The sequence below is a fragment of the Sparus aurata genome, chromosome 2 (genome assembly GCF_900880675.1).
Source record: "Sparus aurata chromosome 2, fSpaAur1.1, whole genome shotgun sequence".
NCBI lineage: Eukaryota > Metazoa > Chordata > Actinopteri > Spariformes > Sparidae > Sparus > Sparus aurata.
The window spans coordinates 22,531,649-22,558,471 of record NC_044188.1 but is presented as its reverse complement, the minus strand read 5'-3'; the positions used below and the strand labels follow the sequence as shown (position 1 = coordinate 22,558,471).

The window sequence follows — 26,823 nt, the reverse complement described above, 5'->3', positions numbered from 1 at the left end:
TAACACCTCATTGATGCATCACATCAGATCAGTGTCCAGAAATGATACGTGAGGGGGAAGGCTTCGTTTTATCAGGATGTGTGGAGGTGTTGGGTGGACAGAAGATAACCCTGCCACTTTCATAACATAGCGAGAGAGAATGAAGTCCTACTCAAAGGTAGAGAGCTTGTTTTAGCTTTGTTTTCAACACCCCACATGCCAAAAACGATTATAACTTATTCCATTGCGCCATTTTCTCTCTTGATCTTTATACTATCGTACAATTTGACTGGCAGCGCTGGAATGTAGCTTAGTACATTTACTGAGGTATATGATACTCGAGAGTATTATGCTTTGTGCTTCGCAGTTAGTTCTCAGCCATGAGCCCACATTTTAGAAGGAAAACACAGAGGCATCTAAAGAAAGGCAAAATTGGGAGAACAAAAGCAAGTGATACCATTTTGTAAAGATTTCTCTAATGGTTAATGCCTGGAGGCTTCATATAACATCAAAAGTGCACTGTAGAGGCTTACAGCAGCTCCCAAAAAGCATTTGGCATTCTAATCGATAACAAATGTTTGAGTTATGTTATTCCAAGGGAGCGTGCACACAGCGCCTCCCGTCTTATTCAGTTGATGGGTAGATGTAGTCCTTTGATCGCTGTGAATTACTTTGTGATACCAGTATATGACACCACCTGATGTTGAGATGTAGGTCTGCTCCATCTTCAATTAAAATGCCAATGCAAGAATTCTAGCCCATATCAGGTCTTTATTCAAGATGGGGTCACTTTTTTGTATCTGGCACGCAGTTTATTATCTGATTGAGAGGGTTGAAGAGGATTGTTTGACTATTCTGATTCACAGTAGGGTGTCGAATCAGTGTGAGCAGGATCACAGGACAACTAGGCGATTGACCGCGAACCAGTGTGAATGTCTGCTGATGCACTTTTCTGATGACACGATATTGATTAATGATGTGATGTGGGTGGTGTGTGCGTGTGTGTGTGTGTGTGTGTGTGTGTGTGTGTGTGTATGTGTTTGCATGTGCCCTGTTCAGAATCAACTGGTTTGTGGAAATTGGTGGTGTTCTTTTAAATGTGTGGTTCCAGTGTAGCCAGTGATGTATCAAACTGGAGCACTGACATCTTGAAACACACCTAGAAATAATCACAATAATTCCACAGCCCTTTTACCAGCAGGGGAAACTCTTGATCTAGTGGACCACAAACTCATCTTCACATAAACAGACTTGGTGTGGGAAGGCCTTTAGTCCCTCAGAATTAGGGACAAAGGACTTACACCCTCACATTAGTATTAAACAGTCACACTGGCAGAATTTAAAAAGATCATTTTCTGCAACAGAGCCATGGAGCATGTCTGTATTTGAAATAGTGGATACAGCCGTTACCCTTTTCTCTTCATTACTATGCCGTTGTTTACTGCAATTTCTCTCTCCACCTACACATGTTTTATATCTCAGCTGAATGGAACAAGTTCACTCACGTTCTCTGGGGGCTACAAGGAGCTGTTCTAGGGAATGTAAGTATACACCAATAATGCTTGTATGAATAAGTTTAAATATCATCTCAGGATGCTTACAAACGTCAGAGCCTCTATTTCTCTGCCTGCTAGTGTGTGTGTGTGTGTGTGTGTGTTTGTGAACAGTAGAATTAAATAGATCATGGTAGATATTGATGCGTTTTACTCTTTCCACTCAGCACCCCCATTTTCAAATTCAAGCATCATCATTATCAAAAGTATGTTCGTATGTATGTTTCTGTGTGTGCAGCTACCCACATTAACTGACATATGCTGTACACACATACACACACATGCAAGCAGGTGGTGAAGACTCCTGTTGTGTCACTTACATCAGCTTTAAATTGTTGGTAATCAAAAAGCAGGTGTGTATGTAATCAAACAGCTATTAAAGGCTGAGTTAAGTTTCGGGGAAAATATGTGTGAAATGCTCGCGTGCAGTCACTCATAGCCCAAAACATCTGAAGACTGTCCTGTTGAAGTGCAAAACAATGACAGCAATCTTAAGGGCTAGTCACACGAGTATATACAGACGTGCATACACAGCCACACACACACACACACACACACACACTCACACACACACACACACACACAAACACACACTTGCAGCCTCACCCACAAATGCCCAATGTGCAACACAAATAGATAATACTTCATAGGGTGTTGTGGACACAATCACACACACACACACATGCACTCACACAATTAAAATGTTTTCTTATTAACTCAGTTGGAAACCATTCAGGTAACAGTTCTATAGAACCACGCAGGTGTTTTCAATTACTCTGTCTGATTCACTGCATTTGATACACTGTCCACTTAAAAACATGTAAATAAGCATGGAATTCTGAAAGATACACCTTCCTAGCTTTTCTCCATTCATTTTCAGTCGTATTTCCTTGGGTGCTTATCAGAGCTAGACTGATAAATTGGCAGGTTAATGCCTAATTTAGGCAAAAGCACAATAAACAGTCCTGCAGGAAAAATTGAGGCCAGGTCATCGGTATGCCAGGTGAGCTACTTATGGGGATACAGGGACAGGAGTGTATAGGCAGTGTTTCCCACACATAAACTTTGAATTTCTTGAATGGTGTTAAGACTCCAGCTGTATTTTGCATTTGTGTTGTGATGTGTGTTTCTGTTTAAAGCTGAGAGAGAGCTCCTGTCTCCCTCCAAAGCTGATCTACACTCATCAGGTCCGGCACCACATTGACAAAGAGCAAGTGACATGGCAGCTGGGGATTGGCTGGTGCTGGAGAGTGGGGATATTTAAACCGGTTCCACCAAGAAGTTGCCAAGGATCCTTTTCGCTTGTGGTTGAATTGTGTTTACACTAGAGAAATTAGTATCTTTTGAGAACCAAAGAGTGTATAGTTAAGAGCTAGAGTGCTCAGTGTTTGTTTTCCAAAGCAAGCCTGTTCAGAAACAGGCATGAAGCAGTAGGGGTGAGCTGCCTTTTCTATACTCCCTGATTTTCTCCGGTTTTTGGTTAGGCTAAGGCTTAGCAAATGTCTTTCTGTTCCTTTTCTTTCATAGGGTTTAGTTAGATTACTGATTAGAAGTTTAGATTGGGGTTTGTTTGTTATTTTGGCCTAAGCTTGCCCTGAACACAGGCTTTACTGCTGTATATATTTTCACTCACACTTTGTCTTTGTAAATAAATTATTATTGTTGTACATACACTCTGGTGTCATTGGGTTTATGTCACGCTTTGGTCACCATTTTGCAACACAGCAATCCTGTAGAGGTCTGATTTATAGATGTGATATTTAGTTATGACTTAATGTTTGTGGTGCAACCAATTTTAATAACTGATTTACTGTAGTTACTGTGATGGCCTCAGTGTGGTCTCCCTCTTTTGTCACATAATGTTAAGCCAGGTTGTGACATTACAAACTAACTACTACCCACTAACCCTGAAGTGTTGACTTTACACCTTGATTTAGAAGAAAACTTACACAAGCACCATACATTCACTAAATAGTCCACTAGACACTTTTCATTTTCTCTGAGTGTCCCAATTGTAAAAAGCAAAAAAAGTGTAAACCCATCATGACATAACACATTGGTTGGTATGAAACTGTTTTGAAGCCTTGAGCCTTAAACTAGAAGTGACAGCATTTGGACGAGAGGTGAAGTGACAGTGAAGTCACCCCCTGCTGGCCATGAGAAAGAATTCAGGTTTAAGGCACTTCCACATTGGCTTCTTTATTCATTGATTTGAAATTTCTGCTCTTGACAGTACCCACAAAAAAAAACCCAAAATGGACCTAAAAAGTCACTCAGTGGTGAGCAGTAAATTGAAATTTCGGAATTCAAAGTCACAGCAGCTCTATAGGTATCTGTCTAAATGCTGGGCATTATATAACAAGAGGTTACGGTATACAGAAATGTCAAAGCCAGGTTTAAACCTCCAGCACAGATTGGTTCACCGTAGATATTTAGCATTAATTTTTGCAGTCTTTGTGTATGTGTGTGTATGTGTGTGTTTGTTTGTGTGTGTGTGTGTGTGTGTATGGGCCACAGCCAGTATGCTCATATGGCTTGCTGGGTTGCAGGTTGTCCGTATGTTGTTGTGTGTGTGGTAGACTGGTGAGCCAATCCACTAATGTAAGCTGATTATCTCGCTCATACACCGCACGCAAGCACACACACACACACACACACACACACACACACACACAGACAGACAAACACAGTTGTGCTCTGGAGCCTCGGGGGCCAAGCGTGGGTCAGGAGGTCAAAGTTCAGTCGGAGATAATGATGCCAGCACAGTTATGTGTGAGACGCCAGCATGGGCTGACAGCAGTAAATACACTGTTTTACTCATTTGCCTTCTGATATATTTATTTTGTCGTTTGAGTCAAATATCCGTCTTCTGCCTCCGTCACCTGCTTACAAACTCACTCTCCTTCACGCCCCTCTGTTGATCCCTGAACACTCACACCAGCAATTTGCCAGTGCTTTGCTGCAATTGCACACCGTCACTCACACAGGTGGTAATGAATAGATTAAAAAGCAAAAGAGGGGGAGAGAAAAGGAGAGAGATAGCATGCGAGTGGGAGTTAATGAGGATGTTCTGAATGGCTGGCTACACAGCAGGAGTGTGACTCTGTTGTTATGTGAGATGTGTTTATGATTGACGGCTCTCCCCTCCCACCCTGAGAGACTTGATACAGCTTTTGTTGGGAGATTATATAATTTACCATAAAAGGACAATAGATTTTATACTGGAATGGATGTAAATGTCTCGAGCCAGCAGGGTACTTAAACAAAAGGCTCTGGCACTTGAGCAAAGTTTTAATTAGAGACACTGACCTAAGACCCCCCCTTCCCCAACTTTCTCTTCTTCTCTTGACATGCCATTCCTTTTTATCCTCTATCCGACTTAGTTTGACCCCACATTGGTCTGACAGGATAAGAGAGGTGGTGTGTGTACGCTTTTGTGTGTGTGTGTGTATGTGCGTAGTGGGAGAGCCGGACTGGTAGCTTGATAAAAACACACTCACCCTGCAACCCAAGACTGATTAAAATGTCACCTGTAAGACAACGCGTGTGTTCGTGACACAAGTGTTTAGGTGTGTGTATTTGACAGGTGCATGACAGAGGAAAGCAAACCAAGAAGGGTAATAATGTGCAGCATGCAATTAGACCTGATTTAATAATGTCACCTGCTAAACAAGTTCAAGCACAGATGAGCTGGTGGTATTGTGATAAATCTGCTTTATAAGTTGATTAGCAAGAATGTTTGGTGTTTTCTTACATGTGAGTGAGACATGAGGTGGGTGGACATGGATACCGATGTCAACAATGTCACGGTACACAGCTTCCGAGTCTGCTCTTCAGCTGCTAACCGAGTAGAACAAAGCACATATCCCCTGAATCAAAGAACAGAGGTGCAGCAGCAGCAGCAGCTTTCATTAGCACAAAGCACACAGGCCCTAAACCAGAGAAACAGAGCCATGGTGGCAGCACCACATTTTTTGTTATAACCCACTAAGCACAAAGCACACACCTAGCAGTAAGGAGTAACTGCAGCAGGTAGCCTTTTCAGACTGAGGTATGTTTTTGTCTGCTTCTTCACTTGTGTTTATATGATCCCTTCATTATGGCATATAACAGAGTAGTTTGTTCGTGTAATTATTAGACTTAAAAATGATGAGAGCTCGTTGAACGTAGCAAAGTAGCTGCTAACACATTTACCTGCTGACCAGTGAGAGCTACAGTGGAGTCGATGCCTATGTAGACAAGCAGTGCGCACTCACATGTTTCAGAGGTGGCTTTGGAGGGAGGCCTGAAGGGAGTTGGGATTATATCGGTTGGAAACTTTTGCTTCAGCTTGTTCTTGTTGGTTTCTACAATCTTACCAGTCCCAGCTTTGATAGTGACCCTTTTCTGATTTCTTTTTACCTTCTACCTATATCTTCCACCCCGCATGTTGTGAATGTGGCAAAACGCCGCTCCAGCAGACGACACAGATATGCTAAATTCACTTTCAGCTGTGTTTGACTTATTAATTTGAGACTCTAGACCAAAGTATGTTTGGGTGCTCTTTGAGAGCTGGTGTCTGTACTCAACCAGAGATAATTTGTGTCGGAAAAGACTCATCACTCTGTGACACTGCTCAATGATCGTGAGTAGTTTTAGTAGTAGTAGTAATTCAATAAGGCCAAAAGAGAGGCAACTGATCTATCTGATTGCGTCTACTAGATAAAAGACAATCCCGGATTTAAACATTGAAAAGCTTATCAACTATATAAGCGATCTTTGTAAGCCAGCTACTCATGAGAAATAAAGTAAAGGCAAAAAGTGTAGCTTCAGTGGCAGTTTAGGCAATTTTAAAGTGGTTGAATCAAAGCGTGAACATGTACACGAATGAGAAGCTGATACTGGTATAAAACATTAGAAAGCAGCACAAAGTAGGCCTGTATTTAAAGGCAGAGTTGGAGCACAATTTGTATCCTTCAGTTAAATCAGGGACCAAACATTACGGTATTATGGTCGCTTGTTAGCACGGCGAGTCCAGCCTAGCAAACCATGGATTTTATACCAATGAACCTTTACCCTGCACTTACCAGCTTTATTAATTGTCATCAGTGTTTGGGCCTTCCCAGATAGACCCATTTGTTATGCTCTCTCTTTCTGCCTGTATATCAGTTGAATGCAATTTACATGTCAATCAAAACTCACCAAGGAGTAAAAACTACCCCTTGGTAGAAGAAACTGCTAAAAATGTATGTCCAGACAGAACTCATCTAACCAAAGACAGGTTGAAACACATCATCTAACTCGTGCGCATGCCTATGGTGTTGAGAGAAGTGTCTGGGAATTTGATACGCTCTGCTTGCTTCCCCTTGGTTGGTCTCAGTCTTGATCCAAACAGTGTGTCTGCGTGTGAGTCTGTTTGCGTCTGTACCCAACTCTGTGTGATGTGTGTGTGTGTGTGTGCGTCTTTGTGCAATGCAGTGAGTGTTTCTGTGTGCACACACACCTGCACACACCTTTTTTGCACAGTTATAAAAATGAGATTTGGCAGGTATGAAGAATGAATCATGAAAATGTGTGAAAATGCACACAAACACACACACACACACTCACACACACACCTGGGGCTGGATTGTAACAGTGATAAGACGACTTGCAGGTGGGAGAACAGGAGTGGTGGAGAAACAAATGATGTATGACGAATAGAAAGGCATCCATTTGTAACGAGGAAGTACTTTATGGCTAATTAGTTATGTACTCATGTGGTTTTATTTCAAAATCTGGTTTCTACTGGCAACCACAGAAACAATACACGCATCACCATAGTCTCTCTCGCTGTGTGTGCCTTAGGTAATATTGCAACTCTACTATGTACAGAGTCAAACAGCCTTCAAAACCAGCAAGTGAGGTATTAGCATAGATCCAAGTTCGAGGTCACATTACATTACCACACCAAACACACACACACACACACACACACACACACACACACACTGCTGTGTCTGTATTTTAGTTGCTTTGGAGGTTAACTCTTCCTGGTAGAAGACAACCTCTCTTCAGCTCTCATGGTGGCTCAACTTTCATGTGGGGCTCATGACAACAGGATAAACAAAAACAACAGTATTAATGTGCATCTGAGTGTTTGTCAAGAACACACACACACACACACACAGACACACACACACACACACACACACACACACACACACACACACACTATAGGACAAAGTTTATTTGGTAATCAACAATAACTCGTTAGAGCAGTAGCATAGCAACCCGCATACACAAATGAAACACAGAGACATGCTGTGCTAAAGTAAATTTGAATAAAAATTGACAAGCTGGAGGACAAATCCTGCATTTTCATCTATGTCGAGTTGACTCGGTTAGCCAATGATATCATTGTTTGTGCTTGCATTTTGTACTTGTGTATGTCTGTGCATGCGTGCTGTTTTGATGATCACTATCACTGTTATGGCACCCCTGACATGGTAACCAAATAACTTGAAAACAAAATATAGTCAAGACAGGTGTTGTGCACACACACACACACACACACACACACACACACACACACACACACACACACACACACACAAAAAATTTTTTTTTTAATTTCAGGAACATTCACAAGCTCTACATACTGTATGCGTATGCGCTAGTGCAGTGGTGTCAAAGTGATCCAGTAAAGGGCCGTGTGGCTGCAGGTTTTCATTCCAACCAAGCAAGAACACACCTGATACAAATCAGGTGTGTTTCATTCCAACCAAGCCAGAACATCACTTTGACACCACTGCGCTAGTGTGTTAATGACTCCATGTTTGGGTGTAGGTGTATTCATGCTTAGTCTGTGCTCCTGTTTTGGTCAAAGTAAAATGGCCTTTCGTTTTGAATGTCCTGCCATGGTGTTGATCAAAACAGTCTTTTAACTTGCACACATGCGCACGCACAGTGGGTGAACAGATGACGCTTTGATACGAGGAATTTTTTTATGTCACTTCTAATGGTGACAGGAAATGCCAACACACACACTAAAATATGCAGCCACATTTAAGATGACACGCACTTATAAGTTATCACTAAACTCTATATCAAATTCATCAAGCCCTGAAATAGTCAGTGCTCAACAGTCATTATAAGGTGGATGACAGCGTTACAGCTCCGACTGGTCATCCCTGTTGAGAGATGGTTTCTTGTGGCTGAACAGGGAATTCTACTATTCTTCGACTACATTTGTTTTGGCCGTTTGTTTTCGAGTGCACCGCTGATGATTCCCTGTAAAGTCTGCGCCATCTGTGGTTGAGCTCTGAGAAAAAAATGATAACAGATAAAACATTAAAATGCTGCGCACATTGATCCTCATACAGTCAAACAATGCAAGCAATTTGCATAATCTCATACAAAAGTGGAAGGATGTTCCAGAGGTAAGAGCCAGCAATTGCAAAAATTCCAATCACCCTTTTAGCCCGGAACAAAAACTAGGATAAACAGACATAATGACACAGAACATTTTGTACACTGTCTGGGGCTTAAAATAAGCCTACTAGGGGAAGTTTGGCTTTGTGATGTTGACCTTCAGTCCAAATCTCTGAAAATATGAAGGAGCATGAAACTCTGTGACACATACACACTCCAAAAGGGGGAAAAAATGTGACTTGGTAGGTCACGATAACACTGTGGCTGGCAGATCAGTGTTGTTGATGTGTGTGCATGACTGTTCGTGGGTGTGTATTGCGTGTCCTGTGTGTGTGTGTTTGTGTGTGTGTATGTGTGTGTGTGCGAGTGCGTATGACATGTCCTGATGAGGCAGTTGATTTGGGCTGCTGGTAGGGGGTACTCTAATCTGGCACGCACTCACTGGCACTGTGCTACCTAGTTATTCCACTGACAGCCACTGCCCTGGGAACAGGAGCTCAAGCTCACGCACACAAAGCACACACGGATTTGTATACAAAATACACACACACACACACATACACACACGCATACACACTCACGCAAACATACACACACCCCTCTCGAGGCAGTGTTCTTTCTGATCTCGCTTTGGGACTGGTGGGGACAGATGGGTGAACAGTGGGAGTCTGGGCTGCCATCACTCGAAAAAGCAAAGGCACGCACGTACAAGTACACACATTTTCACACACACACACACACAGGGACAAACACACAGAGGATCACAGGCTCACCCAGACTTGGTCAGAAAGTGGCAAACATACAAACAGACAGGCTAAAATGCATGCAGAGAAGTCTTCCTCGCTCAGTATCACACATAGACACACGCACACACACGCTCGTATTCGCGAGGACACATACGTCAGCTAAGCCACAGTCACATGCATACTTATTTACTTGTAACCACGCACTCCGACCCAAACATGGCCTCTCATTTTCACACAACACACACACACACACACACACACATACACACACACACACACACACACACACACACACACACACACACACACACACACACAGGATTACTAGAAACACGCATTCTCAACCCATTCTCACCTCACACTGCTCCCTATACTGTCCATACAATTTGCATGTCGAGAGAAAACATGTATCTTTTATTTGACCCTGATTTACCCGCAATGGTCTCTTGCCAGCATAAAGCATAAATATATTAACATGAGGACACAGAACCGAGAGTCAGAAAGAAAGAAAAGTGGGACATATAGAACCGCAAAATGCACACCATTTCTTAAGAAAGAAATGAATCTATGCATTAATACAGCTGCCCATTTCACAAAAGACAATACGACTAACACAGCATCATCATCGTCTACAAATAAGAATGCTGTTCTGTGCTCGGATGATCGTTCTTGACCTTTGGGAACAGTATGCTGCGTGGTGAAGAGAATCTAAGCGGAAAGGCCCATTATTATTGATTCCAGGCTTTTAACTGCATCTTCATTCAGCGAATGGTGCTGGCTCAGATGTCATCGCGCAACTCGAATGTGAACATTCAGTCAGGTGATAACAAGTGGACATATATAGCAGTTGAAAGCTCTGAATCATCCTAAGTGCACTTTCAAGCTCGGATAATCTTTACCATAAGACTGCTCATGTGTTCTGTGGTCACTAATGTAACATCCTCTTGGAGTAAAAATGGACTGTAGAAGAAGTACATTGCTCAAGTCTTTTGACTCCTTGTCCTCGACATAATGTGTCAACACAAGTGACGTCATCTCTCCAACCTGGCAAATAGGACAAGCCTATCTACGTCGCTATAGAGTTTACTGTCTATTGGGCAGTGGGCGTATTATGAGATATTTTAAAATGAACTTGGTTTATGCATCCAGCATAAAATGTCGGCATTGTATGTTTTTGATACCTTACATTTAGCCACGTTATCGGATCAGCTAGGCGGGATGACTGCCACTGTTTGAGACAAGTTCACTTCCTGTTTCACCTGACAAAACTGGGTAATTTTAGCAATCCTTGAGGCCTTTTCTAGCCTTGTTTGTGGCAACAACAAAAAAAATTGGATGGGATATTAGGAGATTGTCATGGCATTTTTGTAGCAACATAAATAGATATTTAATCCAAAAACCTGCGCAAAAGTTGATATGGAAAAAAAAGTCAAATTGAAACACAAACCAAATAGGAAACAACTGGAACAACAACACACATTTAGGTTGCTTTGAACTAGGGTTGGGCGATATTTTAGGCCATATTATGATATAAAATATATACCTCAGTATTGAAATCTTCTTTAGTCCTAGGATGAACTAACAAAATCAAACATCACAATATTTTTGACCAAATAGGTCCGACTCGATATCGATAGGATATCGATGTTGCAACAATATTGCAGGGGTGACTAGCGCTACTTTTACAAAATATTTCTCACCGTGAGATTAAGTGGGTAATGGCAAGTATTAGAACAAGTCTGGCAAGTTAAGAAAATTTCATCACTTTACTGTAATGCAGCCTAAAAAACCCAGACATAGACTATAGAGTCTCATACCACGATAATGATTTAATTCGTATAAATACTGCCCAGCCCTACTTTGAACTATTCCGTATTTAAGGGATTCTCCTACATAGGGAATTTAGACAACAGCCTTGTTCACCAAAAAGACGACCTCATGCAAATCAAAGGGGAATCACTAGAGTCAATATTTTGGAAACATCTCTCCTGCACTTTCAAAATTGGCTCGCCTCATGTTTGTTTCTTAAGTGCTGCCAATAAGCAGAAAATCCCCATGCAGGATCACTGCATCTTGTTCAAATTACACTTCATGATCAAACTGTGTTGGTCGGGATTATTACCTGTCTGGTTTTAGTCTCTATTTGTCTAGTCTGCTCCTCGTGATACTTGCTGCTCATTATGTTTATTGCCCTCTCAGTCTGGCTGTCGGTACCATTCAGAGTTATTTGTGTGTGGTGTTTTAGGAAAGAACAGGATGTGTCGTCTCCGTTTTCTAAGCGTCCGGGTCATGCAATCTCGCTGTTTACGTGTCGTTGTTTGATTGCTCCTTGCTGGAATCTGTCCGTCAGATTGGTTTTCCCCTGCCTGGAATCAATCAGGCTGAAAAACCTCTCCTGAATGCAGGCGAAGGATCCACCCCACTACACACACTTGCTGTGCTGTATTTGTGAGAAGTCAATAGCCTGTGATAAACCTAAACTTCTTAATGTCCGTAGATTATTGTTGGTAATGAGACTAGCTAATGGTTGCGTTATGCCCAACAACTGGTCTGTGGTGGTGGTACAGTGGACCATGGTGAATTCTGGGAATTACTCTTAAGAGCTCTCCAATAAGTGTGCATCAAGTGTGGGTTAAGTGTAGTTCACGTTAGGGTTAGTGGGCTACAGTTGCCTACTACCTCGCCAAGCATGAATATGCACTTCACCGTGTGAGTGTGAGTAATGGATGCAGGGACGGACCCTAACTTTCCAGTCTGTGCCGTGCCTGAACCCTCTCGCTGCTCTCAAAATGTGCAGCTCTTTGAAACTAATTAGGTTACTTTCGTCTCTACCCGTGCAAATACCTCAAATTTGCTCTTCGGTCCTAATAAATATTTTGCCTCTCCGCTTCGCTCACTCTGCTCATATTCAAAAAATGATTTATTATGTATTGAATTATCTGAAACGGGATGAGACGAGCTGAGGAGGGAAGCCCATCTCTTTAGATCAATTACCTCTGAGCAGCCATTTAATTTTTCATCTCATTCCATTTCATCACGATCGTCCTCCCCGCTCGATCATTAAAGTTGCATCATCAATAAGCTCATTTTACCCCATGGGAGCACAGTGGCATTACGTGAGGCTTACGCTCTCTAATGAGGGGAATATTGCTCATGATTCTTCGGCCCTCATTCTTCTTCTCCTCTCTTCCCCCCCCAACAGGCTGGCAGTAGCAGCTTCCGCAAAGGAGGAGGCAGAGTGGTTACTTGGAAAAGAGAAGTAGCAAGGTGACATTCTCAGGTAAGGAAACAACCACAGACAAAGACAGAGCTGGAATAAAGGTTTAGTTCAACCAAAACAGGATGGAGATAAAACACAAAAACAAAAGCACAAGGTTTGCTTCATCCTGATTGGCTCTCAGCTCCTTGACCAGATGCACGGCAGGAAGGCCAGGGCAGATGGGAAACAACTGTGTGAGATGATAGAGGGAAAACAATAAAAAGAGAGAATGGAAAGAACAGAGTAGAGAAAGTTAATTCAGCTGACCCACTGGGTATTTCCTGGAAATAAAGAGAGAAATGGAGCATTTGGTGACAGCCGAGGAGCAGAGGAGAGAGGTGGGGATGGAAAAAAAGTGCTTTTTTAATCAGGCCTGCTGACGTTGAAAACTGCTAAATGAGTAAACCACGGGGTGAGCCAACGCATGCCCTCTCTCTGTTTTTCACTATCTCAGTCTTATCACCGATGACAGATCTGGCTCATATCTGTTCCTCCATTTGGTGCTGTCAGCCTTATGATTTATGTCATCTGACATTATAAAACTGGCTCTCGTGACAAGCTGTGCCCATGCTTCTCCTCCGTTCCGCACGCACAAACACTCTCTCTCTCTCTCTCTCTCTGTCTCTCTCTCTCGCACCGCAGAGCTGCTCGGAGTCTCCCCTCTCATCCTGTCTCATCTGAGACTCCGTTCATTTTTGATCACCTTAAGCCACAAACCCTGAATGAGAGAAACAACAACCACTCGAACCCCAGTGAGCTTCTACCAAACTATGACATCGCTTTGCATGCAAGATCGAGCAATGTTCGTGATGTTTGTGCCCATACAGGCTTGCGCGTGTTTGTACAGATGTGCGTGTGTGTGTGTGTGTGTGTGCACGCACACCTGTGGGTCACGTGTGTGTAAGAAAATAGGAAACTGTTTCGGTATGTTCTCGCCCATATGTTCCCTCAAGAGTGTCACTGAAATAACAGAATGTTCTATTCTAGCGCACGAGTTTTCCTCGTCCGTGCTTTGCATGGGTTTTTGACTTGATTGAGCGTGTGTGTGTGTGCGCACGTATATGTGTGTATGTGTGTGTGTGTGTGTGTGTGTGTGTGTCCCGGACTCGTGTGTTAGCTGAGCTAGTGATCTTTCATGTTGCTTAAAGTGCTTTTCGTCTGAACACAGTTCTTTGTGGCATAGAGAGATGGAGGAGAGAGAGAGGGGGAAAAGGGGAGAGTGCTGTAAAACATGGCTGTGCCCTTTTCTGAGGACACTGTGGTTACATCAGTCCTTTAGCTTTCCTCTGTCGTTCCCTCTTATGTTCACCTTTTAAATTTATTTTATGTGTCATTTCCTCATTTCATCACCATCAGCTTCTCTGACTACATTTTATGCACTTCCTACATCTGCAGCAGCCAATAAATGAGAAATTAACTTTACAATTCAAGAGCAGTTCAGCCTGTAAGTCGGCATCGTTCTCTAAGTGTCGTTTATATTCTTCCACATGTATCAGTCTCACATATTTAAATGTCATGGAATTAACTGTAAGGCGGAAGTATGTGACTGCTGCTATGATATTGGCATATACAGTATTCATTACCGAGCGGGCCAAACTCTTTGCTTTGAAGGAGCAGCTGCATTTTTAAAAAACCTTGATCTATCCAGGGAACGTTGTTACAGAACGTACAGTATGCTCCACTTCAAAAGCCCACAGTTACACACATTCACACCAGGGAGCGGTGAGCACAGTCCTCCAGCTCACACACACCGATAAATTCAACTGGAGCAATCTGGGATTAAGAGTCAAGTATTTGTATAGGAGGCAGAGAGAAATTTCCCTGCCGGGTTGGGATTCCAGCCACGTTCTTTCCAAGCAACACCTTTAATGGTTAATGTCATCTTATTCACACGCTTGTCACTCCAATAGCTCTTGATAACAGCTACCTAGGAGGTTATTAACAGTCCTGTCTCAATCTTTATGTGACGGCTCCCAGCAGTGACATAGCAATGAAATACTGGTTATTTATCGAGACAGCGTGTTAAACAGGAACAGGAGTGAGAATCAAGAGAGGGGGCATCTCACCAAACTCTGATTAAACTGTTTTAACCGGGCAGTGCTGATAAACTAAAGAATAAACCAAGATGATGCTACTACCAGACCTATATCTCCCCTAAAATGAAGCGTATTAAGTTATACTGTTTAGCTGTAATACAATACTGTTTTTATCAGCTGACCGCCGTACTGTAGTGAAAGCCAAGAAATCGCCTAATTTGCAGGACATTACCCATCAGTAGGAGTGTTTAATGTCTCTAATGCGATGCAGTGCATTCTGGTTGTTGTAGGTTTCCTTTGATTTGAGCAAAAGGGAATACTGCCGCACTTCTCCAGTTCAAAAATATTATCTGAGTCATTTTACTGCATAGACAGCCCATCTTTCCAGTGGTGAAATACTCAGAGGTGTGCAGCAGCAGCAGGGCCCTGCGAGCGACTGTCTCCACGCTCCGTTCCTCTCGTCGTGAGCTCACAGACCCACGGGGTTTCCTCAGCCAGCTGATGGGGGCCTGGCAGGCCTTCAGATCTGAGATGCTGCAGCAGAGCACACTGGTGTTCTCAGGTAACACACACACGCACACACTCAGGCCAATTTCTTTTTACGTTTTAAGGAAGTATAAACAGATCGAGTGAGAGAGAAACAGATATTCAGGCTAATTTATGTGTATTTGATACAGAGCAGGACATGAAAGAGAGACGTTGGATGAAAAGGAGTCAAAGAGAGTCAAGCAAATAATAAATATTAGTTTAACTGCGCCGTGGACTCTTTTAGCTCTGAAGGCAGCACCCACAATGGATGACTATAATGTGTTTATGTGTGTAGATGTGTGTTTGCAGTCGCGACACAAACTCCCGTTAGCCTTCAAGAGGATTTAGGCAGGAGGGAATGTGTGTATCTTCACAGGCATATGTGTGTTAATGCTGTAAACTGATGAAACTCTTACCATAAACTTTAGAGACTGTGAGAAAGAGGGTGGACTGGAGCTGTCTGTGTGTGTGTGTGTGTGTGTGTGTGTGTGTGTGTGTGTGTGTGTGTGTGTGTTGTGTGTGTGTGCGTGGGTGTGTGTGTGTGTGTGTGTGTGTGTGTGTGTGTGTGTGTGTGCGTGTGTGTGAGTGTGTGTGTGCGTGTGCGGTGTGCGTGTTTGTCAATGACAGTAAATGCCCAGAGGAGAGCTAACCTCCAGCTCACCTCATGGGTGGGTCTTTTTCCCTCTGCTGCACGTTCCAAACAGCTGCCGTGTGTGTGTGTGTGTGTGTGTGTGTGTGTGTGTGAGGGATCGTTTGATAGAGGAAGAGGAAGAAAAAGAAAGTCGTCTGCTGTTTGTATTGATGCCGTGTGAGTATGTGTTTGTTCAGTGACGTGAGCTTGAAAGGCAGCTGCTGCACGGACCAACAGATGTACTAAAATACACACCCAGGAATGCACACGCACATACTAACACACATGGACACAGAGCATATGGTCACAGCAAGCTGCATCTTCTCCCAAACAAATCTACACTTTCACGTAAAAACTTTGGGCTATCGTACTTTTGTAAGCAGTCGTGTTTTGGTCTTTAAATCGTGCTTTGTCTAACCAAAAAGGCTACAATTCATAACACAGGACAGATTTGGTGGTAGTCAAAAAAAATGGGTCTGAAAACTGGACTATTGTAATATATCAGTCTAGGTTTTTGTGGTTGAGCCTTAACTAAAAAAGTATCTTTAAATGAGTTTGTTAAGTAACTTAACAAATTCATTTTCTGTCTTTAAATCAACTTTTATATGTATTTTATCTAATTTAATCACAAAAAACTCTGACCAATCAAAGGACCAAAGTCCACCAGCTGGTGATTCTTCTGTTGTGAAGAAATTTTCCCCTAATTATATGCAAGGTATGTAAAACAGTCAAAACAATTAACCAAAAGAGACACCAGACAGTGACAGACAACTTGACTAAATGTAACATGAATAAAAGTATACCTCCACACTAGTTTTATGATGTCATTTCACTGTTGCTACATTCACGTGCTCGTTCATGTGCTGTTGGAACTGCATCACATGACGCTGAAACATGGTGGACGTTGGGTTGATGGTAAGAAACTTTGACCAAAGTCATGGATTGTATGTCATTGCATTATTTCCTTTGTGCTACTTTGTCACTCAAGTACTCGAGACAGCTCAGCTGTCAATGTGTTGTTTTAAACACTCTGAGCGATAAACCGGAAAACAACTTCATTTTGACGTCCATGTTGCTCCCACATTCTAACATGACGAGCACGTGAATGTAGCAACAGTGAAATGACATCATAAAACTAGTGTGGAGGTATACTTTTATTCATGTTACATTTAGTCAAGTTGTCTGTCACTGTCTGATGTATCATCAGGTGTTTTTATGAGTTTCCCTAACCCTAATGAAAAGCAGCAAAATCTCCCACATGAGAAACTAGAATCAGAGAGTGGCTGACATTCTATGCTTGGAAAATGAATCAGTTATCCAAATAGATGCTGATCAGTTTTTCTTTTGACTTCTCATTTTAGCAATTAATCAGCCTAGTGTCATAAACGTTGTCGTTATCTCACAACCGAAACAGTGAAATGCATTTTGCGTGTAATAGCTGTATTTTCTTGCTGTAAGTTTCACGGAAATAGGCCACAACCCAGCCCACATGTGTGAAAACCCTACAACCTCATCATGCAGAGCTCACACCTTAGTCACTCACCTGCACATGACTCCAATCTGATATGGGCGTTAGCTGGCAATTCAACCGTGCTACCTGTCTATCAGCGTTCTGCGGTTAGCGTCAAACAGCAGAAGAAAAGAGAAGGAGTGAAGGAGAAAAAAGGCGAGAGAGAAACACAAGGGGGTTGCCTAATGTGAACAGATGAATGCGGTTTATGGTGAGGTGGAGAAGGAGAGGGTGGAGACGAGAAAAAAAAAGACCTCAAGGGGTGTGGAATTTTACAGAGAGCAAGACAAAGACGAGCCCTGAGAGCGGAGGGAGACGTGAAAACATGATTAATCTCTGTTTCGTTTTGTGCAGATGTCAGCAGCTGACTCTTACAGCTCGATGTGAAAGTGATGGACACAGAGTTTGGAGAGTGTGGGAGTTTTCATTCAGCCTATTTGAAGAAGAGGTTAGAGGGTTGACAGTAAAATTAAAGTGAAAGGCCGTAAGCGTGACTAAGGGTGTTTGAATCCTTATGTTTATGACCGATCCTTGAACCGGAGCCATCTGCCAACACCCTGTGCCATCTTTAGTTCATATGATATCCATTTGCCTGGAAGCCAGCTTTGTAAGCGTGTGTTTATAGTGACAACAGCAATATCAAAACATCGAATATGTTCTTGCACAACTTAGCAAACAGTTAATGTCTCCTCCGCATCCTTCACTGCCTCCATGTCATCTGTCCGCCTCTGTCTGCGTTTCACTCGTTGATTATATCAAGAGGGCTATTGCGAAAATGTTCAGGTAGGAAATGAGGGTGTTGAAACAGGCATAAATTATTGGAAGATTTACGGACTGCGTCATAGATGAACTGATTTAAAGACATACAAACAGTGATCTCATAACAAGTCTAAGCCTGGCGTTTAAAAACACGTTGCTCTGTTCACGTGGCACTAAATTACCTGGAAGACAAATTGTAAATTCCATATTCCGGTTAGGTGAAAATAATCCGGAGGCTGTAACAACTACGCTCCTCCAGGTCTCCATTACTTTCATGACGTTTTTTTCCATTGCTGCTGTGGTTTAGAGGTACTGCTTTTATTACGCATGATAAACTAGGCAGACGCCCAGAAATGTTTGTGGTGCACAACCACGCAAACATGCGATATTATTGTTTTGTAGACAATAATTTCGTAGGCTTCGGGTGTGTCTGCGTATGCTCATGTTTATGTGGGAGCAATCAATGTGTGCTGCAAAATATTTCATGTCGAAATGAGTTAATTTAGGGCGCCGTTTAGCTGACTTTGTAGAGCGGAAGTTCCATGTACAGAGGCTTTGTCCTCGGTTGTGTGACACTGTGTTTCTCACAAATTTTAATGTAATTACAGTAATAATTGACCAACTGACCAATGACATGAGAGAATTTTATTGATCTATATGTTTTTTATTATATTTAGTCCGAAACCCAGTATAGCATGATGACGTGGTGACAAAATGGCAAAGAGAAACTTCGATCACAGATGCTTTTTCCTCTTTTTATATGTAAATAACACTCCTCGAATGTCACCGCTTACGCCGTTTCACTTCTACACTTGAGAACCTGAGATGGCAGCCGTTTGACTGACAGCTCATTTGAGCAGAAAGGAGCCTCTACGCCCACCTCGGAGCCTGAAACAGCTAGAGGGTGATTGTGTCGACAAGTGACCCACTCTTTATTCTTTCCCCTCTCTCCTGAGCCACTTACATGCCAGCCTTCGGATGATCAATGCATGATGTAGCCGATGAGATTTCAAATACAGTAATATATAGTTTATTACAGTTTTCTAAAGCAATAATCTCTTTGAATAAGCCTTTTTTCTAACAAAACACTCTCATCAGTTATGTGGTACTGTGTCTCTCACTACTTTAGTTTATTTACAGTTGTTAAACTGACTGATGAGTGAATTTGATTTCAATTTTAGGAAGCTCAAAAGAACATTATTCAACTCAACAGAACTACTTACTCTGGGTAAATCCTGTTCTTTTGACAGTTTATGTAACACAGATATGTTCAGGTGGGTAAGCCCTCTATATTCAAAATCTTGCCTTAAGTATCTCAGTGTTATTACTTTGAGCACTGTTTTCTGTAATCTCCGGCATATATTGTAGCATCTGATGGGTTTACATTGACTAAAGCAGCAAGTGTTTCTCTAATGAGGTGCTCATCCTTTCATGGAAGTAGCTCAGCCAGGAGAAAGTCCCTGGGGTTATTGATGAGGTGAGCAGAGACAAAGCTAGCTGCGTATGTCAGCGCCTGTTTTGGTCATCTCTTTAAGTTTTATGTTGTAGATTGCTCATCGGGTGACATTTTCTCCTTACAGTTTTTTTTTTTTTTTTGATTGGTACAGATGTCTGTGGCTACCAAATTTGTAGCCAGCAGTTTATCCACCAGTTCCCTGGCTAACTATGCTGTAAGTTTTTGATTTGCCATAAATATCGGAAGTTATATTGGACAGATGTGTTTCCTCTTAAAACCCTCGTCATAAAAGTGTTACAGAGAAAGGATTGTTATGAGGACCGGTCAATATGTCAAAGGGGAGGAGAACACTTGTATAATTATAACTGGGATTTACTTTACAGAAAATAAAACTGTGCTTTAGCCGCACTGCAAACAACCTGCACAGCAACACCACTGTAAAGCGGTTACAGTACCTGTGTGGCAAGCTGCCATTAAGTTGCTGTAATGTTTATAGCCACCTTGTTACGCTGTGTGTGTCTGTGTGTAAGTGCTGTGACACATAACAGGAGCATTGTAGAGAAAGGCTGTTTTGCTTTCATTGCAAAGCCTCTCCGCTTCATCAAACCTTTGTACAATTATTTCTGTTTGGATGTGTCTTTTATGGTGTGTATTTCCGAGTGGTTTTTTTGTGCCGCTTGTGTGTCTCCCTGCAAGCGGTTCTCTGTGCGTGCGCTCTCGTGCGTTTCTGTATTTTCATGTGTTTCTTTTTCTTGAATCTGTGTGAGTATCTAAGTGCGCATGCACGTGGTTGTGTGTTGCTTTGCCCCGGCAGACCTCGTCATGTCACAGTGACCAGAAAGCAATTATCGGTGTATTGCTGCTTTGAGGAGAACCTTCTACACTCCCCCTGTTCCTGCTGAGCGAGAGCAAGAGAGAGGCAAACGCAGAGAGAAAAAGGGAAAACAGAGTCGCCGAAAGGGTGAAGAAATACATGAAGAAGGACTGAGTACGGAAGAGAGAAAACAATGAGCGAGAGAGAGAGAGAGAGAGAGTGAGCGAGTGAGGAAAACAAAGACTTAGAGAATGTCAGGCTGACATTGCTGGATCGGTTTGAGAGCTCCAGAGCCACAGACACTGTGCCCTGCTGCGCCGCTCTGAAGGACCCTCACAGACCGTTCTCTTGATCTACAGCAGACACATACAAGCACACAAACACACACATGTGCGCACGCACACACACACACACACACACACACACACACACACACAAATACAAACATATTCACTGCTTTGACACACTCCTGTTCACTCTGCCAACCATGCAACAAACTAGTCAGAGAACCTTTGTCCGTTGGTTTTCTCACCATTTTTTTCTTTTTTTTGGCTTTGTAATGGCATAATAATAACGTTGTTGCTTATTCAGCATTGATTGGCTCATTAACTCAGACTCTCATGCAAGATCTACTGCAAATACCAGAGGAATCAAAAATGCACAGATCAGACATTGCTCTGTCAAACATTAAGAGAGGCGTTTGAACCTTTACCTCTTGCGTTGGACTTACTTGTTTACTGTATATATGGTTCATCACTGATACAAACACTTACTGTAAGACTAATATTGATACTCTCATAATATTGCTAAGTTTAACCAGACAAGCTTCTGTCACACCTGTCAGTCTACCGAGAACAGCTAGTTTTCAATTTGTCTGTGCAAACTGCCAAAAGACTGTTGGTGTCCTGCAGTACTGTGGGTGGACAATCCTCTGTAGACACCGGTGTAGGACTGCTGCCTCTGTTGACAAGCTGTTTTAACTTGTGTTTGCTGATTCAGAGTTTAAACAAGGAGTAAAGAATCAGCACACCCCACATTATGTCCACCCTCCTCCAACAACTTACTTCCACCCAGGGAGCTCCTCCTTTAACTTTGAAACCAGAAATGTTTTAAAGTCTTTCTCTATGTTGCATAGACATCCTATAGGAGCCGTTCTTGTCTCGACTTGCTTTTGAATTTTATCAGCGAAGGCCAGTATGCAAATATTTCTACTACTGACAGTTATGTGCGGTGCATCCAGATAATATTGGTGTGTCTCAAGCTACTCACGATTCAGACTTGGAGCTTTTCTCTTTTCGCTTTTCTTTATCCACTCCTGCCTGGAGATGCAGTAAGTTCCGCTCTGCAGTCTGATTAGTTGCTGACCTGACATGAGGCCTAAATATTGCAGTCAAGCATTTCTTCCAGGTCTCTTTTTCAATAAGTGCATTCTCCGGCCTGGAAACCTGTTATGTGATTCTCAGTGCAATGAACAAAAAGACACTCCCTGTCTTTGCAAGATCACAGGAGGCTCAAATTCAAGTATAAATTAACCATATATACTGTAGTTTGCAACACGCGACATCTCATTTAAAATGCCTTTAAGAATGGCTGTTATCTCAGTTTAGGATGACGTTTAAGAATTTCAGTGTTACAAAAACATGTTTCTAGAATTGTCCTAACTGAAAAATGTATTAAGCTAGGATGGCACAGATCCTGCCCCAAATTCAAAATAACTGCTAAAAATGGCAGCACCACTGTTGTTAGCTTTGATGAGAAAAAAAACATGGCCACCAAAGTTGTAAGGCTTCTCAACCTGTAACAGTTGGAGAAGCTAAGACTGATCAAGCAATCCTGTTGGGGAAAGCTAACATCAGTGTTAGCCTGTTGACAAGGCTAACATCAATATTAATCTGTTGGAGAAGCTAACATTGATGTCAGTCCTTTTGATGAGCTAATATCGATGTTAATCTGTTGGGGAGGCTAACACTGATTTTGGCCTGTTGGAGAAGCTAACGCTGTAGTTGTTATCTTATTCTGAACACTGATACAGGCATGACAATTGATTTCTTAAGCTAAGACACAAGGTCTGACATAGGATACGACAGAGCAATGAGTGAAGGAATTGCTTCTGTAAAAGGTGAATAGGATACCTGTTGTCTTTGCAACTTAAGATTGGACAGGCATGAGGCCCCTGCTCTGCTTTTTCTGAAGAACTACTCAGTTAATTAAATCACATCTTTCTTACTCATTATTTCGTTCTCGTGGCCTTTTGTGTTTAGATTGTATCGCCTTGCTTTGTGCACATTGCATCGTAACTGTCATGGTGAAAGTGGAGAGTCTGTGATGGGAGGAAACGGTAGCAATACAGCAGCTACTTTGTATCAGACACTCAAAAACAAAGACTTCCAGACTGTGGTGTACTGTTTCATGGCTTTCCCTGAGCACACATTCCCTCTCACTCCCTTTTTCACAACACACTCCCCTCCTTTCTGCTCTGTCTCTATTTCGCATACCCAACCGCTTCCTCGCGGCTCAGTTTTCCACCTGGGTTTTTTAACCCTTACTCTTTGTCTTACTCTTTCTCTTCACTGCTTGTTTGAGGTACTCTCATGTTTCTGTCTGGAACTTCTGTAGTTCTCTTCCTCCGGCTCTTGTTTTGTTTCCCCGTCTAATCTTGTCACTCTCATAGATAGTTTCATTTGGTGTAGGGTTTCTCCTTTGCTCGAGTGTGAAGAAACAATGTGACAGAAAACTCTGCCTTCCGTACCTGTCTGTGTCTTTTCTCTCCTCTGTCTCTCTCTTTCTCTAAATCATGGTGTGTAACAGCCTCTGGTGACAAGCCTGGCTTTGAGCCAGCATTATGCAGGCAAGCTTTTGTAAGTTTTTACAGCATCTTCATCGTGTCAAGTAAACTCCATTCTGTGTGTTTGAACAGTGATGAAAGAGGAGCTGAAGCATTCCAGTGTGGGTTTTCAGACAATGAAAGAAGAGAGGGAGCACCTAACTCAGCAGCTGATGTAAGTGTCTGCAGTATGTGGTCAAACTCAAACACACACACATTTATGAAAACATGCACATGCACAGATGGAGACGCAGGTGCATCTTGGTATGTGGAATATGCCGGGTGAGGAACAGGTCACAGCGGGGCTTGGCTCTATGTATAATTTTCCTCAACCAATCAAAACGTCCCAGTGGTGCCCCACTGGCACCGCCCAAACCAGGAAATGCTCTTGTCCCACATACCGGGCCTGGTAAGCTGCAACAACAGTGGATCTGACTTGTATATACTCACACAAAGGTCTAGTCTGGGGTTTAGGACTTCAGAAAAAGTATGTCCCTGTGGCTTTTGAAAATATGCTGATGATGAAGCTCTGTCAGTTCAAACATCTTGCAGCTCCTTTGACATTTTTTTACCCTTTGTTTCCTTACAGACAAACACGTGCACACACCCTCAACACATACTGTACAAATGCACCTTTAAACTGTAAATTCTCAAATGGGAATATTGCAACAGCGATTTGATGGATAGTCATTTCATAGAGACATTAGTGCTCCCCAGAAAATGACTCCTCCGACTTTGATCATCCCCTGACTTTTCCTCTAGTGCCACCATGAGGTTGACCTATCTATTTGTGAAATCTCATTAAAACTATTGGAAGGCTCGCCATTATATTTGAGTCACATGCACATGTCCCTCTGAGGATACATTCTAGTGGAAAAACTGTTGAACTAATGACATTCCGATCAGCCTCAGGTGTACTTTAGTGCTAGCAGGTTAGCAAACGTTAGCATGCCAAAAAAGCTAAATTAAGATGGTAAACACGAGCATCGCGGAGCCACTAGCATGACTTTAGGGACTAGAGTCATGCTAGTGGCTCTGCGATGCTGTACTTAGGCAATTCGACTTCGAGCTGAATACTAACATCAACATGCTAACATGCTTATGTTTAGCAGGTATAATGTTACTCGTGTTTACCATCTTAGTTTAGCTTTTTTGTTATATTTAGCTTTTTATACCTCAAATATGTACATCTTCAGTTTTTTGTGTGAGCCCCTTTTTGATTCTTAATCCACGTTCCGAAAATGTTAAAGTTAGAATTAAGGAAAATAGATTGTGGGAAATCTGAATGTTTTTAAATTAGATAAACAGACTGAAAGCCAGTGTGTTCCTTAACCACAGAAGTACTGAATGCACACAGAATACAGTCTTCGCTGTTGCTTTTTACAAGAATACTTCAGCGGGTCACTGTTTAGGTCAGGCCTCTTCATTCTTTCTTTACTCTTGAGAATTTACTTAGGAATTTAAAATTGATACATTTCTTCATATTTGGTGCTGTCACGACACTGATCTGCACTGCACACTGGAAACTTTTTTCACACATTGCACAGTTACTCCGACTGACTCATTAGCTTTTTATTGTTGTGTTGATAATGTCATTTAAATAGACTACATCAAAAGTACACTCACAGACAAACAAATGGACAAACATCCCTAGAAACACACACAAAGATAGATAAAAACACAAACTTCCCTCCACATGCAAGGGGAGTAAATGTTAGATGTTGCTTTTATCTGATAATCACAAAATTAAAGGACTACTTGACCTGACAGACTGCAGATGACGCACTTATTTGGTCCCAAGTTTCCTCCTTTTCCTTGTAGAAACTCATCAGTCTCTCTCTCCCCTGGCTCAACCAAATGTTTTTGTCATATATTTTGTTTCTGAGCTTTGGAAACTACTATTTACTCTCTCTCTCTCTCTCTCTCTCTCTCTCTCTTTCTTATCAGTTTCAAAGTGCTGTTGCTTTCACTTACAGGGAAGACTATCTTAAGAAGTATATGTGGTGGACTTTAATTTGTGCATGTACATATAAGACTTAATGCGTCATGTGTCTGTGTAGAAGGGTATTGGGTGAAGTGTTTTTGTTCCATCATTGGTAAGCTACACATTATAAATAGTTGTTTATTTGTTTCTATGCATGTGCGTGTGTGTGTTTGGAATGTTCATGCCCATCCAAAACAGGGATCAGAGCAGAGACAGCGAGGATGGAGGGGATGTTTGCAGTTGCACGCGACCCACCCAGACATGTGGACATATGCTATAGAGAATCAGCCTTAAGGCCATGTTGCATGTTGAGGTGTATGTGTAGGAGGAGGAGGGGCTGGGTGTGTGCTTAGGTCTGAGACTTTATTGCATGATTAGGAGTGTGCGTGTGTGTGTGCATGTGTGTGTGTGTGTGTGTGTGTGTGTGTGTGTGTAAAGGATTGTGGGTAGAGACAGACCCACAGCAGCAGCTCTAATGTCGACACAGCAGCACTGTGTACTGTATTAAATCTAAACTGTGTACCTTACTTTCATGTTTGCTTAATGATATTCCAAACAACAATAAATCTTCTTGTCATACTTTTACATGTTGTATTGTATTTATCATGGCAATTTGTCATGTCAATGCCCTAAAGTTTGATGCATGCAGTCATACGACAAACATGAAGCAGCTTTTAGTGTTTTAAGGGCAATTTCTTTCATCTTAATCTATTTATTTGCAAATGTTTCCTTTGTTTTATTGTCTGTTTAAATGCAATTAAATAAAATTGCAATGTCACCTTGCATGGCAGCTGCCGTCATAAATGTATGAATGTATGTATGAATTAGTGTAAGTCACTTTGGACAGAAGCGTCTGCTAAATGTAAATGTACCATCAGTTGAAAATAAATGAAAGAAACCTTATGTAAGTGGCACCTTTCATTACTTTCTGCCTGCTGTACTGAAATCATACCGAATCGTGACTTCTGTGTGCCATTATAACCGTACTTACTATTGTGTAATCAATAATTATATTTATATAATTCAAAATATAAAAGTTATTAAAGTTATGACTGTAATATTCATTTTAATCTGTGCTGCCAAAAAATGTAAAGTAATGTAAATATGTAAATATTTGCTGTTGTTAAAATGCAGCGATGGAGGGTTTTTTTTTTCTTCTTTTTCTTAAAGGTCCCATGTTATGTTCTCTGGTCTCTACATATATAAACTGGTTCTCCCTGAGCCTACCAACTCCCAGAATGAGGAAAGCAAAGAGTCCTTGTTACGACCAGGACCTAGGGGAAACCCTGGCGCAACAAGAGTGTGAGACTCCCCTCTTCCTCCAAGCACTACCACCAGCAAAGCATTTTTCA

At 42.0% G+C, this 26,823-nt stretch overlaps 1 protein-coding gene and 1 long non-coding RNA gene across 3 annotated transcripts in view; both read left to right on the top strand.

Annotated features, from left to right (window-relative positions):
* Window positions 1-3,205, top strand: part of lekr1 (Leucine-, glutamate- and lysine-rich protein 1) — a 28,249-nt gene extending 25,044 nt beyond the window's left edge. The window contains exon 4 of one of the 2 annotated variants that reach the window (XM_030439035.1): window positions 2,702-3,205. The gene's annotated coding sequence lies outside the window, so the exon portion shown is untranslated. Of the gene's footprint in view, window positions 1-2,671 lie in introns of both variants that reach the window. The other variant, XM_030439027.1, reaches the window with a different exon arrangement.
* Window positions 3,206-21,828: 18,623 nt separating this feature from the next.
* On the top strand, window positions 21,829-26,056 carry LOC115594791 (uncharacterized). Its single transcript, XR_003986556.1, has 2 exons — window positions 21,829-23,662; window positions 25,435-26,056. It is a non-coding gene; the product is annotated as an uncharacterized LOC115594791 (long non-coding RNA).
* The last annotated feature ends 767 nt before the right edge of the window (window positions 26,057-26,823 follow it).